Here is a 13103-nt window from a genome sequence, read left to right on the forward strand (position 1 = left end):
GCGTGCCCCATTCCAGGAGAGCACCCTCACATTCCGGATGTGCCGGGCCCTTCTGCGGTACCATCTTGAATGTTTACAGCGGCTCAGAAGGGAGGCAGTTATTTTATTGCCCTGTTACAGCAGGGGAAACTGAGATTTCAATGGGAAAATAGAGGCTTACGTAACTTGCAGAAGATCCCAGGTGGGCTTAAATCCAGGTCGGTGCTCCTTCCAGAATATCCGGCCCTCTCCATTGATCACCTGGGATCCGGTGGGCACAGAGGACACCCCAGTTTGGAAGCTGGCTGAGGGGAAGGGGGACAGAGCAACGGGGCCACGTGACTAACGGGACCCAGCTGTCAGGCTACTGGAGCAGGGACAGGCTTTGAGACCTTCACAGAGCCAAACGAGCCTGCATCATGAGGCCCAACCTGCCTGAACTGCTCCCCCCACCTCTCCTCTCAGACAGACTGTCAGTCACTTAAGATACTAGGGGGCCCATCTGAGACTAGAGGTGAATGAGACTGGCCCCCACCCTCAAGGAGCTCAGCATTGGGGGTTAAGTTGGCCCCATACACAGATACGTCCCCTGATGGATCACCGGAGCTGGGATAGAGGCAGGCTTAGATAGGCTGGGGCTCCCTAAGGAGGGAGCACTTCTCTGGGTAGGTGCATGGTTGGGGACGAGGTGTCAGGAATGACTTCCCTGGAGGAAGTGACCCTTGGGTGGAGTCTCAAAAGATGAGCAGTATTCACCAGGTAGAAGGGAAGGGCTCTGAGAAGGTCTGCATGGTCGAGGGAGCTGTGTGGGCAGATTCTTGCAGGTGTGAAACTATCTTATGGCTGAAGCCTCATGGGGAGAGGGGTATCCAAAGGTGAGGTGGGCAGGGGCCAGAGCATGCCAGCTTAGAGACTCTGGACCCCATCCGGACGGCACTGGGGGGCCATCAGGGGGTTTGGGAAGGAAAATGGTGTCTGCACCCTAATCCGATCCCCCCCACCACTTTTCTGCTCTGGTACTGAGGGCACCACTAAGAGTGGGGTGGAAGAGGGTTAGTTTGAGTTCCTTTAGAAACTTACCCTGAGACACACATTTGAGTGCAGGAACACCAGGAGGGAAAGAAAGGCAGTGGGGCACTATTGAGCCAGTTGCAACAGTGGGTGAGGGGAGCCCAGACTGCCGGGGGTCTCTGAGACCTGGACGGGAGCGTGGCCTGCTGTTGGACCACCCAGGGAGTGAGTGAGGGGGCTGCGGTGTTTACATACCAATTCCCATCAGTCATCGGTTGAAGGCTGCTCCCAGGGGTGTTGATTCCCTGACATTTCTGGTCTTCCCTGCAGGGTCAGCAAGGAGGACCCCAGCCATCAGAGAAAATCGTCAGGCAAAGAAATGAAGCATACAGCCAGTCAGGGCCGGTGTGCTCTGAGACAGTAAGGGGGTGGGGGGTGGGGGGGAGAGCACTCACAGCACCTGCTTCAGTGACCGAGCAGAGAGAACCTCCCAGAAAGGAGGCCAGAGGTCCATATGCACTAGGACTCAGTCATCGACCACCTGGTTGACCAGACTCTGGGGTCAGCTGCCAATGGGAGAATTGCTTCCATGGGCCCCTTCACCAAGGCCCAAGCCTGGGGGTGGCCCTCAAGATAGGAGGGAGGAGGAGGGAGGACAGGTGGGAGGGAGGAGGTGGGTCCTAAGCTCCAGCTCTGGAGACATATGGATCTGAGTTCAAGTGCTGATTACCACTTACAAGTGATGTTTTTGGGCAAATTACTTAACACCCTTGAACTTCAGTCTCTTCTTCTGAAAACCGGGAGATAATTGTCCCTATGCTATGAGGTTGAGGTGATCGATAAGAAAAAGAATGCATGGGATGTATTTAGCCTGGTGCTTTGAATACATTATGTGCCCAATAAATGTTTATTATCATCATTATTATTTTATTGCTATTCCAATGATACCTAAAAAGAGGGGGCAAGATAAAGGCTTATAGAACGTGCTGCCAACGTACCAGCCCGGAGTAATTTTCAAAGGCCGACGATGTCCTTGGAAGTTAAAGAACGGATTCCTGTAGCATTTCTGGACTCTGTGAGCTCAAACTGAACCACCGGCAAGTGACTTTATAAATCTGTTCACATAGATACTGCCTGTGACAATCACTTCTATGTCTATGACACCTGTCTCCCTGAGCATTCAAAGATCAGCTTCAGATACCATCTGTCATCATTTTACCCTCCTTCGACTGCCCCTGAAGACTCAGAGCAGAGGAAGGAATGCGGCGCTAGGAGTGTGGATTCTAATTCAGGCTCCAGAATGAGTGTCAGATTCCTCATCTGCAACGTGGGGATGAAACCACATCACCCTGGTGTCTTCCTCGGGCCATTCGAGAATCAAATAAGATTGCGAGCAGAAAAAAATCACAAGCGCAGAACTGGTTTGGAAGCTACAGATCACCGAAGTCTTCAACAGTGGCAGGGGACAGGGACGAAAGCAGGTGGCTTGACTCCTGACCCCAGGGCTCTTTCGAAGGCTCTAAGTGATCGTGGCCACCAGAGAAGCCGTAAATGTCATCTTGACACACCATGCCTGGCTCGCCTGGGCCTCTGGGGTAGGGAGTCCCAGAAGAAGGGCACCAGGGGAGCCCTTGGATGAGAGGCCTGAAGTTCTTGCTCAGGGACATCAGGAGGGGATGATCTCAGCTGGCCCTGGGGGGCAGGCAGAAGGCAGAGGAGGATGGGATTGGCAGTTATTAACCCAGGAGGTGCAGTGGTCACCTGAGAAGTGTTATGACCCATTGGGACAGGTTTCCTCATTTCCTTATAGATGCAGGGACATCTCAGGATATGGGCTAAAGGGACTCCTGTCCACACACAGGCGGTGAGGCCCCAGGAAGCGGGCTCTGGTCAGATTGGCAATATAAGTGGTCTGCCGGAGGCCATGTGGCTTCCCCTTCTCCCTGACACTGAACTGACTCAAGCTGGGACCGACTGCAATTAGCCCTCAGTCTCAGTGAAGGCAAACCCAGCCCTAGCCCCATCTCTGTGGTCAGTATTGGGGTTCTGCAATGTGAAATCATTGTGGGCTGGAGAGGTTGTGGGTCTGGGACCGGAGGCCCAGGGAGAGGGGTCTGCTCGCACAAGCAGCTCCGGGCCCATGTCCAGAGAACCATCAGGGACCTCTTTCCGCTGCTGCTCAGAGAGGGAACATCATGGCCCTAGTGGGGCAGGCAGCCAAGAGCACGTGTCCCAGCTTGGGGTCTCTGGGTGGGATGTGTTCTCTAGAAGATGCCAACAATTTCCCATGATGCCGGTGAGTAGAGAGCACCAGGCTGAGGCATGGTCCCTTCTCTGAGCTTCCTGGGTCCCATCTGAAATGGACAAATCCCCATATCCTTCCCGGACCCCATGTAGAGTGCAATGATCCTTGTGGGGTTGGTTTCCACACTGGGGGCATTTCTCTGTGACTCTTTGATTGGAGGGACCCAGGATCTAGAAGGAGGGTTCTTAGTGCCATTTAGAACCCCTTGGCCACCTGAGAAAGTCTTGTCCGGGGCACCCCAAGGCTCAGCATGACTAGTTCAGGGCCAAGGGAGGCCATCTGGGGAAGTGTTTGCTTTGGTTCACTTGCTGATTCCAATTTTAATCAATCACTCAGGGACCTGCTCAAACTGATTCCCTGAGATCTTGTTTTATTTTCTCTTTCAAAGCAAAACCCCTGACAAGTTTGGCCTACTCTGTAGTTTAAGTAAAAGCCTTCAGATCTGTGGCTTTTACCATTTTCCTTCAGTGGCCTGAATCCACTTACCACTCAGAATCCAGAACGTGCTTTGTGAACTGAGGTGGCCGAGGAAGCCTGTTGAGAAGGACTGGGGCCCTAGCAACCAGAGGTTCGGGGGAGGGAAACCTGGAAGAGGAGGTTCAGGAACACGGTGGGGGGGGGCAAAGAGGGTAGTGACAAGCCACAGAGTGACAGGAGAGGAGGGTGGCCCAGTGCGCTGGGGCCCCGAGGGGCAGAGGTGAAGGAGAGAGAAGACAGGGACAAGTGCACAATAAGACATGAGAACAAACCCATGGGGGCAGAGACAGGAGGGGGGCGCGAAGAAGGTGAGGAAGGGAAGGAAAGTGGTGGCCGGGTGGGGGGTGGGGGGCATGCTCTGGAGCCCTCTCCTCCACCAAGCATCTGCATGGCAGATAAATACAGTACCGCTGGGATTTTTTTCTCTTCTTAATTGACATCTTTGAATCTGTCCCTGCTTGACAAATCAGGCCATTTATTATTAGAGATGACAGGGATAAATATCACAGGCATTCATTTTACATCTGGGCCCCCTGATAATAGCCCCTCTCCCACTGCCTCCACCCCCTCCTCACCCAGGGCTTCCGAGTGGGGAAACTGGGTGGCCGGGAGCACAGACCTCCTCCTGGTGGGAAGCTGGGGTGTAGGGACTGTCCATGACTGGACCCAGAGGGGACAGAGACCCCCCCTCCTCCATGCAGAACATAGTGTGGCACCAACAGTGCGGGCCCTGGTTCTGAACACCATGGAATACTTCCGGTGCTGCTCACCCCCAGGCTTTCCACCTGTAATGGGAAGAAGGCTAGGCTAGATGTTCTCAGGGACCCTCCTAGCTCTGGCACCTCCTGTGACTGAAAGCTGTGACTAGACTCCCTCTGCCTCTAGGATCAAGTTCCAAATTCCTTGACCAGGCCCTGAAGACCTTGTCTGATTCACACCCCTCAACCCAGCACCCTTTCCTCACATTTCCTCCTTCCTCCAGTCCTAGACACACTCTCCTCTTTTGCCCCTGAGCCTCCGCCATGCCCAGGGCCCGCTCCTGCCTCCGGCTCTCTCTATCGCTCATGTCCGAGAGAGCCACCTTCTCACGGGGCAGTGTGGCCTTACATGCGGCATGATTCCAGCGCTGTGTGCAGAATCCGGAGGGCAGGACTTCGCTTTCCGCGGGGCTGGATTGCACTCTGGGCCAGCCTTCCGTGGCTCGCCAGAGCTGCTCGTGGGGTCCAGGTGCACACTTGTAGTGTTTTGACCCCACCACATCTTTTAATGGAACCACTATTGCTCTTCTGAGATTCTGGGTGAGGAAGCGTCCCTCTGAGGGGAGGGCAGTTGAGGCTTGTGGCCTCTCATGGAGACAGAGTCCTTCTGGAGCTCCCATCTATTGTTGGAATCAGCAGGCAGGGTCACATTCATGGAAAACGCTGTGTCATGTGCCCCCGGAAGGCTCAGCCATGGCGGGTCATGAACACAAGCCTCCACCTCCACATTGGCTTTGGGCGTTGACCTCCGGAGTGTGGTCCTCCTTGTGCAATAATCATGGCTCCACCTCAGCCTCAATATCAGGGATCTCGTAGGGAGCTTCCCATCTACCTACCCCACTGGGGCCCAGACTGATCCGTAGAGAGGTTCTCTCTGTGGAGCTCAGCCTTGGAGGACCCATGGAGGTGGAGGGGTTTCCATGCACACCATTACAGTTCAGGGGACCTGCCTCTCACTCTCCCCTCTGGAAACCAGGGGGTTCATCCTTTGGGATGAGCAAGCAGGTGGGGACAGCATGATGCTCTTTCCTCTGCTAAACCTGTGGGCAACTCAAGATGGCCCCCTCCCCATCTCACCAGTGGAGGCAGAATCATTGCCTGGCGTTCTAGCCAAATCTGAAGAAGCCACTCTCCTTCCTGGACCTGTTGTCAACCCAGATGCCAATGCAAGGCTTGGCTTCAGCTCTGCCCGCTGCCCCTAAGGCCATGGCTGGTAACTAGAAGTTCTCAAAAGGGGACCATTTTCCAAGAAGTGGTTTAGAGGGGGAGAACCACGTTGGCGAACTGGTGTGGTTAAGTCACATGCTTGGTTGCCCAGGTTTCTCCAGAGGGAGTTGGCTATAGAGGACTTCCTTCCCCTACATGCCCTGGCACCTTCTCGGGAACCCAGAGACCACCCCCCCCCCCCGCTACTTTCCTCATGGAAATCAGAGATCAAGGGGCTTGGAGATGATCTAGGTTCTAGATTGACTTCTTTGTTTCAAGATGGCAAAACTGGGGCTGGGAGGGGGACCAGCTGCCTGGGGCCCATATCAGGGAAGGAAGCATCTCAGACTTTGGTCCATGCCTGACCTCCTTATGCCAGGGGGTCTGCCCTGCCATGGGTTTGTGGGGCAGACGTGCCTCAGTGGCCTCCCCTGGCTGGGCTCTGAGCATGGTGTCAGGTGGTGAGGGAGCCACTGGGGACTCATCCTGAGGGGCTGACGCCTCTTGCCATCCGAGAAGGTGTAACCTCAGGTGGGAGAACCGTACAGGGAGTGGAGAAGGCAGGATGTCCCTTTAGGAACCTCCCTCAGGGCTCTGAGCTCCCCCAGGCTGAAGGGGATGGGAGGGCTTCATTTGTCTCACCAGGGGATGGATGGCTCAGGAGGAGCTAATGAAGCTGTTTTCCCTCCGAAACACCAAGACAGTGACAGATGACAGTAGGGAGAAGGCAGGTGTTGGCACACGGCCCATTGGGCAGGGTAGAGTATAGCACGTCCCTCAATGTCACTGTGGGTCACAGTGATGGCTGGTGCCCCTGGGAGGGGGCGTGGGGGCTCTGGGGTGCAGTGACAGGGATCCCGGGGAAATCCAGGGCCTCCCATAGCTCCCTTTGTGTGATAAAGGGAGATAAATGTCAGTTAAAGGGGACATAGCAACCCTGTAGTCCCCTGCTCATTATCCAAGTGGAGAGGTATAGGCCCAGAGAGGGATAGCAAATTAATCAAGGTCACACAGCCAGCAAGGGGCAGAGGTTCCTAAAAAGGTCCTAGGTGGTCCAAGGGAGGAAGACAAGAAAGTGAGAGCTCAGAATATATTGCTGTATCAATGTCCCCTCTGATGGGGGTTGGAGGGGTGATGGGCAGAGGGTACGGTCCCAATTTCTTATAGAGCATTCAAGGCCAGGGTGATATGTCTGTATCTTCTCTTTCTTCTCACTCTGCAGCCCAAGCCATCTGCCTACTGTCCCCAGTCTCTGAGCCATCGTTCATGCCCCAAGTGCATGTGGTCTTTGAAACCCCTCCCGTTTCTCTGTCTGATAATCTATTGGAAGCATTTGCCCAAATGCCTTTTGTAGTTGCATGTGCTACTTGGCATTTTGAGCTAATCTCTGCAGGAGGCCCCCACACCAGAGTCACACAGTTGATGCCTCCCTCCATTATTATTCAGGGGGAACCTTCCCAAGGAACTTTCTCTTCCATGGCAACCATTCCTGGGGCTGTTGGAAGTACTTGTACAAGCGATCCATCCTGGTGTACGGAGAACGAGTCAGACCCAGAAGGGAGGGAGGGATTGAAGGAGAAAAGGGCTCATGAGTCCTCGGCTTCCCCAAGCCCACGGCAGTTTTGCCTCCATCCTGGCCACCAAGTACTTCCCTGCCCACCAGTCCAGGTAGTTGGTCTGGCCTGGGGTGGTCCTGCGGGATGTGGCCAAGGAAGCGAGAGGAGAGAGAGAGAGAGAGAGAGAGAGAGAGAGAGAAAGAGGCCAGGCCCCAGAGGTGGTTGGACATTTCACCTCTGTTAAGAGCTCCTAGCCATTCAAATGACCTGTGGTCATTATTAGCTCACCTGATAGCTGCTGTCACAGGTCTGGGGCTGAGCTGGGAATCACTAGCTCCAGGTGAGGACACTGAAATCAGATGAGGGAAATGACTAGCTAAGGGGAGACATGGGTCCACGAATAAATCCATTCATTTATTCACATCAAAAAATATTTTTTGAGCACTTACTATGGCCCAGGATTGTGCTGGAGGCTGGGAACATGAAAGCGAACAGGGCAGACATGATCCCTGCCTTCAAGGGCCTTTCGGAGAACCCAGGTTCCTATAGTGCTGGGTCTCTGGCCTCTACAGGGATAGGCATTGAGAGGAGCACTGTCTTGAGAGTCTTTCCTTTAAACCCTGCATCTGGAGTTGTATCTCAGAGCTCTTCCTCCTGCCCCCAGGCCTTTCTCCCAAACTCGTTTACAACATCTTCCAAGGGACCACCCCACCCTGCACTGTCTGGAGTGTCCATTGACCCTTCTCTGTGCCCTGTCTTCAGGTCCCCACCTGCCAATGTCTCCTCCTCTATCCATCATTCACCATCAGCAGGTAATGAAATGAAAGAAGGAAGAGGAAGACCTTGACCCCTGTAGCCTCTTGGATGGGGGATGGGAAGTAAAGACTCCTTCTCCTCCCTCCCCCCAGTTTCCTGCTACCTGGGGCAGATCAATGCAGACATCCAGCCAATGTAGAGATCCAGCCAATGTAGAAATCTCCTAGGGCTTGGGAAATAAAGGGGCCCTTGTCTGAATACCACCGCAGCCTCCTCCTTCCCACCCCCACTTTGTGCTCCTCATTCAGCCCACCAAGGCCAGATTTGTCGTGCAAAGTGGCATCATTATAAATGCATCAGCCTCCTCTGGCCGTCTGCACCCGTTCCCGCCAGCCCATCCAGGCTCGATTACATCTGAGGCTGTCTGGGGGTAATTAAGTGACATTAGGACGTGTCCCCTGCCATAATGCAGTGTTCAAAGCCCTTGGCTCCAACATTCTGGGAGCCTTGGCTGCACCAAGGCCTTGTCTGCCTAACGCCCCGCGCTGTGATTGCGGCTAATTACTTCAAAGACAGGCCTCATTAGTGGCGGGTTTGGGCTGGAAGGTGGGGAGCAGGCTGCTGCCCCCCACCTCCACCAGCCCACCAGGTCACAGCCCAGCCTCCCCTCTCCCTCCACAAGCCCAGCTTGATTTGCTCTGTTCTTTGGGTGGGATTAGAATAGGGCACGGATATGCCCTAAAGAGTGCTCGTTCGGGGAACAAGGTCACGGACTGAGTTCCAGGGCCTTCAAGAACTTTCTGACTGCTTTATTTAACTAGGGGGAACTGAGGCCCAGAGGTGATACTGACTTGCTCAGGGTCACACTTGGAGAGGTGAGGACGGACTAAATGGACCCATCTGGATCCAGAACCGGTGGGAGAAAGGGCGCAGGAGCTCCGAGGACAAGAACCAGGTGGCAGCATTCCCCTGGACACTCTGTGCTCTTCCACACCTACACCTTTGTGCCCCTTTGCCTGATTACTCCTGTTCTGATGTCCTCCACCTGCCACCTTGAACCTGGCCAAATTCTTTCACCCTTCAGGTCTCTCTTCAAGCTCCCCGCCTGCCGAGGCTGAGTTTAGTGTACCTCACACCTGCTCACAGGATTCTCTGTCCTTCCCCATCTCAGCATGAATCACTCTGACTTGTCAATGCCCAGCCCCCTTGTCCATGCTCCCTGGGACTCCAAGTCCATGAAGGGCAAGAATGGAGACTTGCCTGTTCGTCTGGTCTCCCCAGTGCCCAGCAAAGTGCCTATCTCAGAAATGGCCTCTGATAAAAATCAGTAGAAAGAAAGATCAATGGTGGATGCTCTGTACCCTTTGCAGGGCATGGACTCCTCAGAGAATTCGATGAACGCTTCTCCGTAGAAAAATGCATGCACCTCTGTAAGCACAGTGTTTTTCACAAAATTTTAGGGCAGCCGGAGTCCCAGCATGCCTCCAGAGGGATACATGAAATCTCAGTTAATTACCTCTGAGCCAAAACGCTTGTTCCTCCTGCAGTCAGAAGTCATCAGCGTGGACCCTTTTGCGGACCCAGCCTCTCCACCTTCTTCCTCCAGCCATGCTTCCTCATCTGATCCCCCGATAGCACCCCACCGGGTGAACTGCCTACTAGCGTGCTGCAACAGTCCTGCCTCCCTGGGTTTGCCTCTGCCGCACCTCCCACCAGGGATGCCCGTTTCTCTGTGCTCCTTTCGATCTTACTGCCTGGCAGAGCCCAGCCCACTCTTTACCTTCTCTAGGAAGGCATCTGTGGTGACAAGATACTAAAGATGTGTCCCAAGATTTCTGCTCCTGTCTGTTCAGTTAAATCTAGATCTACTTAGTGATGGGAAGGGGCTTGGCAGATGGACTTAAAGTTACTCTCCAGCCGACCTTATAATAGGGGGATTATCCTGGATGATGTGGGTGCACCCAGTGTAATCACAGGAGCCCTTGGAAGCAGAAGAGACAGTCAGAGATGTGTGGTGGGATATGAACATGGTGGGCAGAGGAGACAGAGAGATTCAAGGATGAGAAGGACTTGGCTGTCCATTGCTGGCCTTCAACACAGAAGAAGGGGACCATGACCCAAGGAATGTAGGCAGCCTCTAGAGGTGACCTCAATCTTACAACCACATGGAGCCGAATTCTGCCCACAACTTGGGGGGCTTTGAAGCAGATTCGTCCTCAGGAGTTTGAGAAAAAGAGCACAGTCCTGACCACGCCTTAGATGTGGTTTTGTGAATCTCCAATCAGAGGGCCAGCTAAGCTCAGCTGCACCTGAGCTTGTGACCTACAGAACTGTGAGGTAAGACGGGGCTGCAATTTTAAGCCCCCTAATCTGTGGGGATGTGTTATAGCAGCAACAGAAAATGTATATATTATCTGTGGTGGATTCACGAGAGCCATGAAGCCTTTGAGCCTTTTCCTGTTGAGGGGTGGGTACGTTGCCCCTTCCTTGAATCTTTGGTTAAGGAGAGCATTGGGTGTGAGTCTGTGCCAGATCCAGCCAGAGCTTTAAAGGCACAGGTGTCTTCCATCTTGGTTTCTTGGAGCCATGAGCTGCCATATAAGAACCTTGACTCTGCTGAGATGGCCATGTTGTGAGGAAACCCAAGCTAGCCATGTAGCAAGGCCACATGCTGGTGGAAGGCCCTCAGCCAGTCCCAGCTCCCAGCCATTTGGGTCGCCCCAGCTGAGGCCACCAACATGAAGGAGCAAAGAGCAGTCACCTCCGCCATACCGTGTCTGAATACGTGACACTTGGTGTAGTGAGATATAACAGTAAAGGTTGTTCTGAACTCATCGAGTTTTGGCGTAGGCAGAAATGGTTAACTGGCCCGCCATCCCGGATAGCTCCCAGTCTCGGGGATCACTCTCTTTTTTCAACAGTTGGAGCACGAGGGCTGCACATGCTGGGTTCTAGAAACCTATTGTCAGTATGGCTATAGTGTAAAAAGCCAGCGTCAGGGTTGCCGTAGCTCTCCTGCCCTGATGGTCTGCACTGTCAGGGAGGTTTCTGCAGATCACCTGGAAGCCCCAAGAGACAGGAAAGCATAAGGATCCTCAAGGTCAAATCAATGTCCCAGGTCTGCCTGGGTGAGTCAGCGTCATTCAGCCAGTGAAGTCTGCTCTGTGCTTGGCCAGCTGGCCCAGGATCCTTCCTGCAGATCATGCAGATTGACCTCTCTGCCCAGCCTCCTGGTCCCCCGGAAGGAAAGCTGCGTCTGGTAAGTGGCAGTTCAGCTAGAGGGAAGCCGCTTGTTTCTCTCAATGCACCTAAGGACTGCTTTACTGATATCCCTGTAAACTGATGGGGCCTTTTCTTCTCTGCCCTCCCCTCCCCTGGGGTTACCGCACCTGCCCCAGAGAAAGACTTTTCTCCAGCAGCCTAACCCCACTGCCTTGAGGCCAGCAATGCTCCTAGTCACACCAGGGGTGCTCCCAGGAAGCTGTGGGGCACTTTATGCAAACTAAGTAATGGATTCAACCAGACCCCGAGACAGCTGCCTGTCTGTGGCCATACATGGTTTCATCTTCTCAAGGGGATCGAGGGCCGGAGGCCATGCTTGGACCACTCCACGTTCCGGTGGTACCCAGGGTGAGGTGTCAGTGGACTCATGAAGGCTAATGGATGAAGGTCAGTCAACATCTCTGAAAGGAGATAGTGAGTCCACATGTCAGAGCGAGGAGGGCCTTTTCAATTCCTGTATTATGGGTTTTTAAGACCTTTCTCAGCAGGAGACCCTTGGTTCAAATGAGATCTTATTCGATGCTGAACAGATACCGTTCTTGGAGTTGGGGCAGGATCCAGAGCACTGTTCCCTTTGCCTTTCCATCCCCAGCTTGTTTGCCACTGCCACTTCTGATCTCCCCTCTATATCCTTCCTCCTGCCTGAGAGCAGAGTGAGGCAGACCTCAGGCTTGGGGAAGTGGAGGCATTGATGGAGGGGGAGGGAGGCCAGTGCTATGGGTTGGAGAGGAAGGAGAGTTCTGGGAATCTCTGGGAGGCAGAGTTCAGCATCACTCACCAATCAGAATTTCTTGAGCTTGGAGTGGCTCAATGGACAGAGCCAGTTAAGTCAAGGAATTCATTACCAGAGACGTAAGGCAAGATGATGATCCCAGCAGGATGCAGCAGTTGTGGAAGGAATGCCATCTTGAAAATCTGAACGTGTTGGTGCAAATCTTGTTGCTGTGTGTCCTTCAGCATCTATTCAATCCCTCTGAGGCTCTGAATCCACATTCATAAAGTGGATTTAACGATAGTCACCTAGTGCTGTGGACAGAGGTGACATGTGGCCGTGGGGTGTATTGTAAGTAGTGACACAGTGCTGGTCCTCCCACAGGGCTAACACCAGCTCTCTTGTGGCGTGATGGGCACCACATGTGCTGTGGGACTTCAGAGGTTCATGGCCACTGGACAGAATCATCAAGATCATCTACTCCATCTTTCCTTCTTGCTATTCATGGTACAGATGAGGAAAGTGAGTTCCAGAAAGAGGTGTTCTCACAACCACATATGGGAGATTGTGACCATTTCCCAAACTTGAAACCGGCGTTTACTGAGAGGAAGTGAAGCATCTTCTTCACTTTGTGACTTGTGGGGAATCCAAAGTCCCTGGATTCTCAACTTGTTTCCCCTGCTTCCAGACTACCATGGAGGAGAAGACCCCCACAGAACTCATACTGGGGTTAAAGCATCATGTCCAGAAGCCGCCTGTGAAAAGGCAGCATCTTCATGAGAAGGACCACATGGAGGGACCCTGAGCAGGAACTGACCATTGGATTGTGCAGACTTCTCCAACGCTCTAAATGTTCGGCCCGGACACATCTACTGGGCAGAAGGGAGGTGCTCCTATGTGCAGGGTCTTCCCTAACCTAGCTAACCATTCTTCTTGCCTGGTCTTTACATTCTGCACTAGTCCTTGGGGGTACCTCGAACCTTCCATCCTTGGAGAAACCTCTCCCAGTAGTGGTCCCTCCACTGCCAGGTGCGATCTTCTAAGGGAGACCCCTTAGCCAG

The sequence above is a fragment of the Suricata suricatta genome, chromosome 2, assembly GCF_006229205.1.
Source record: "Suricata suricatta isolate VVHF042 chromosome 2, meerkat_22Aug2017_6uvM2_HiC, whole genome shotgun sequence".
NCBI lineage: Eukaryota > Metazoa > Chordata > Mammalia > Carnivora > Herpestidae > Suricata > Suricata suricatta.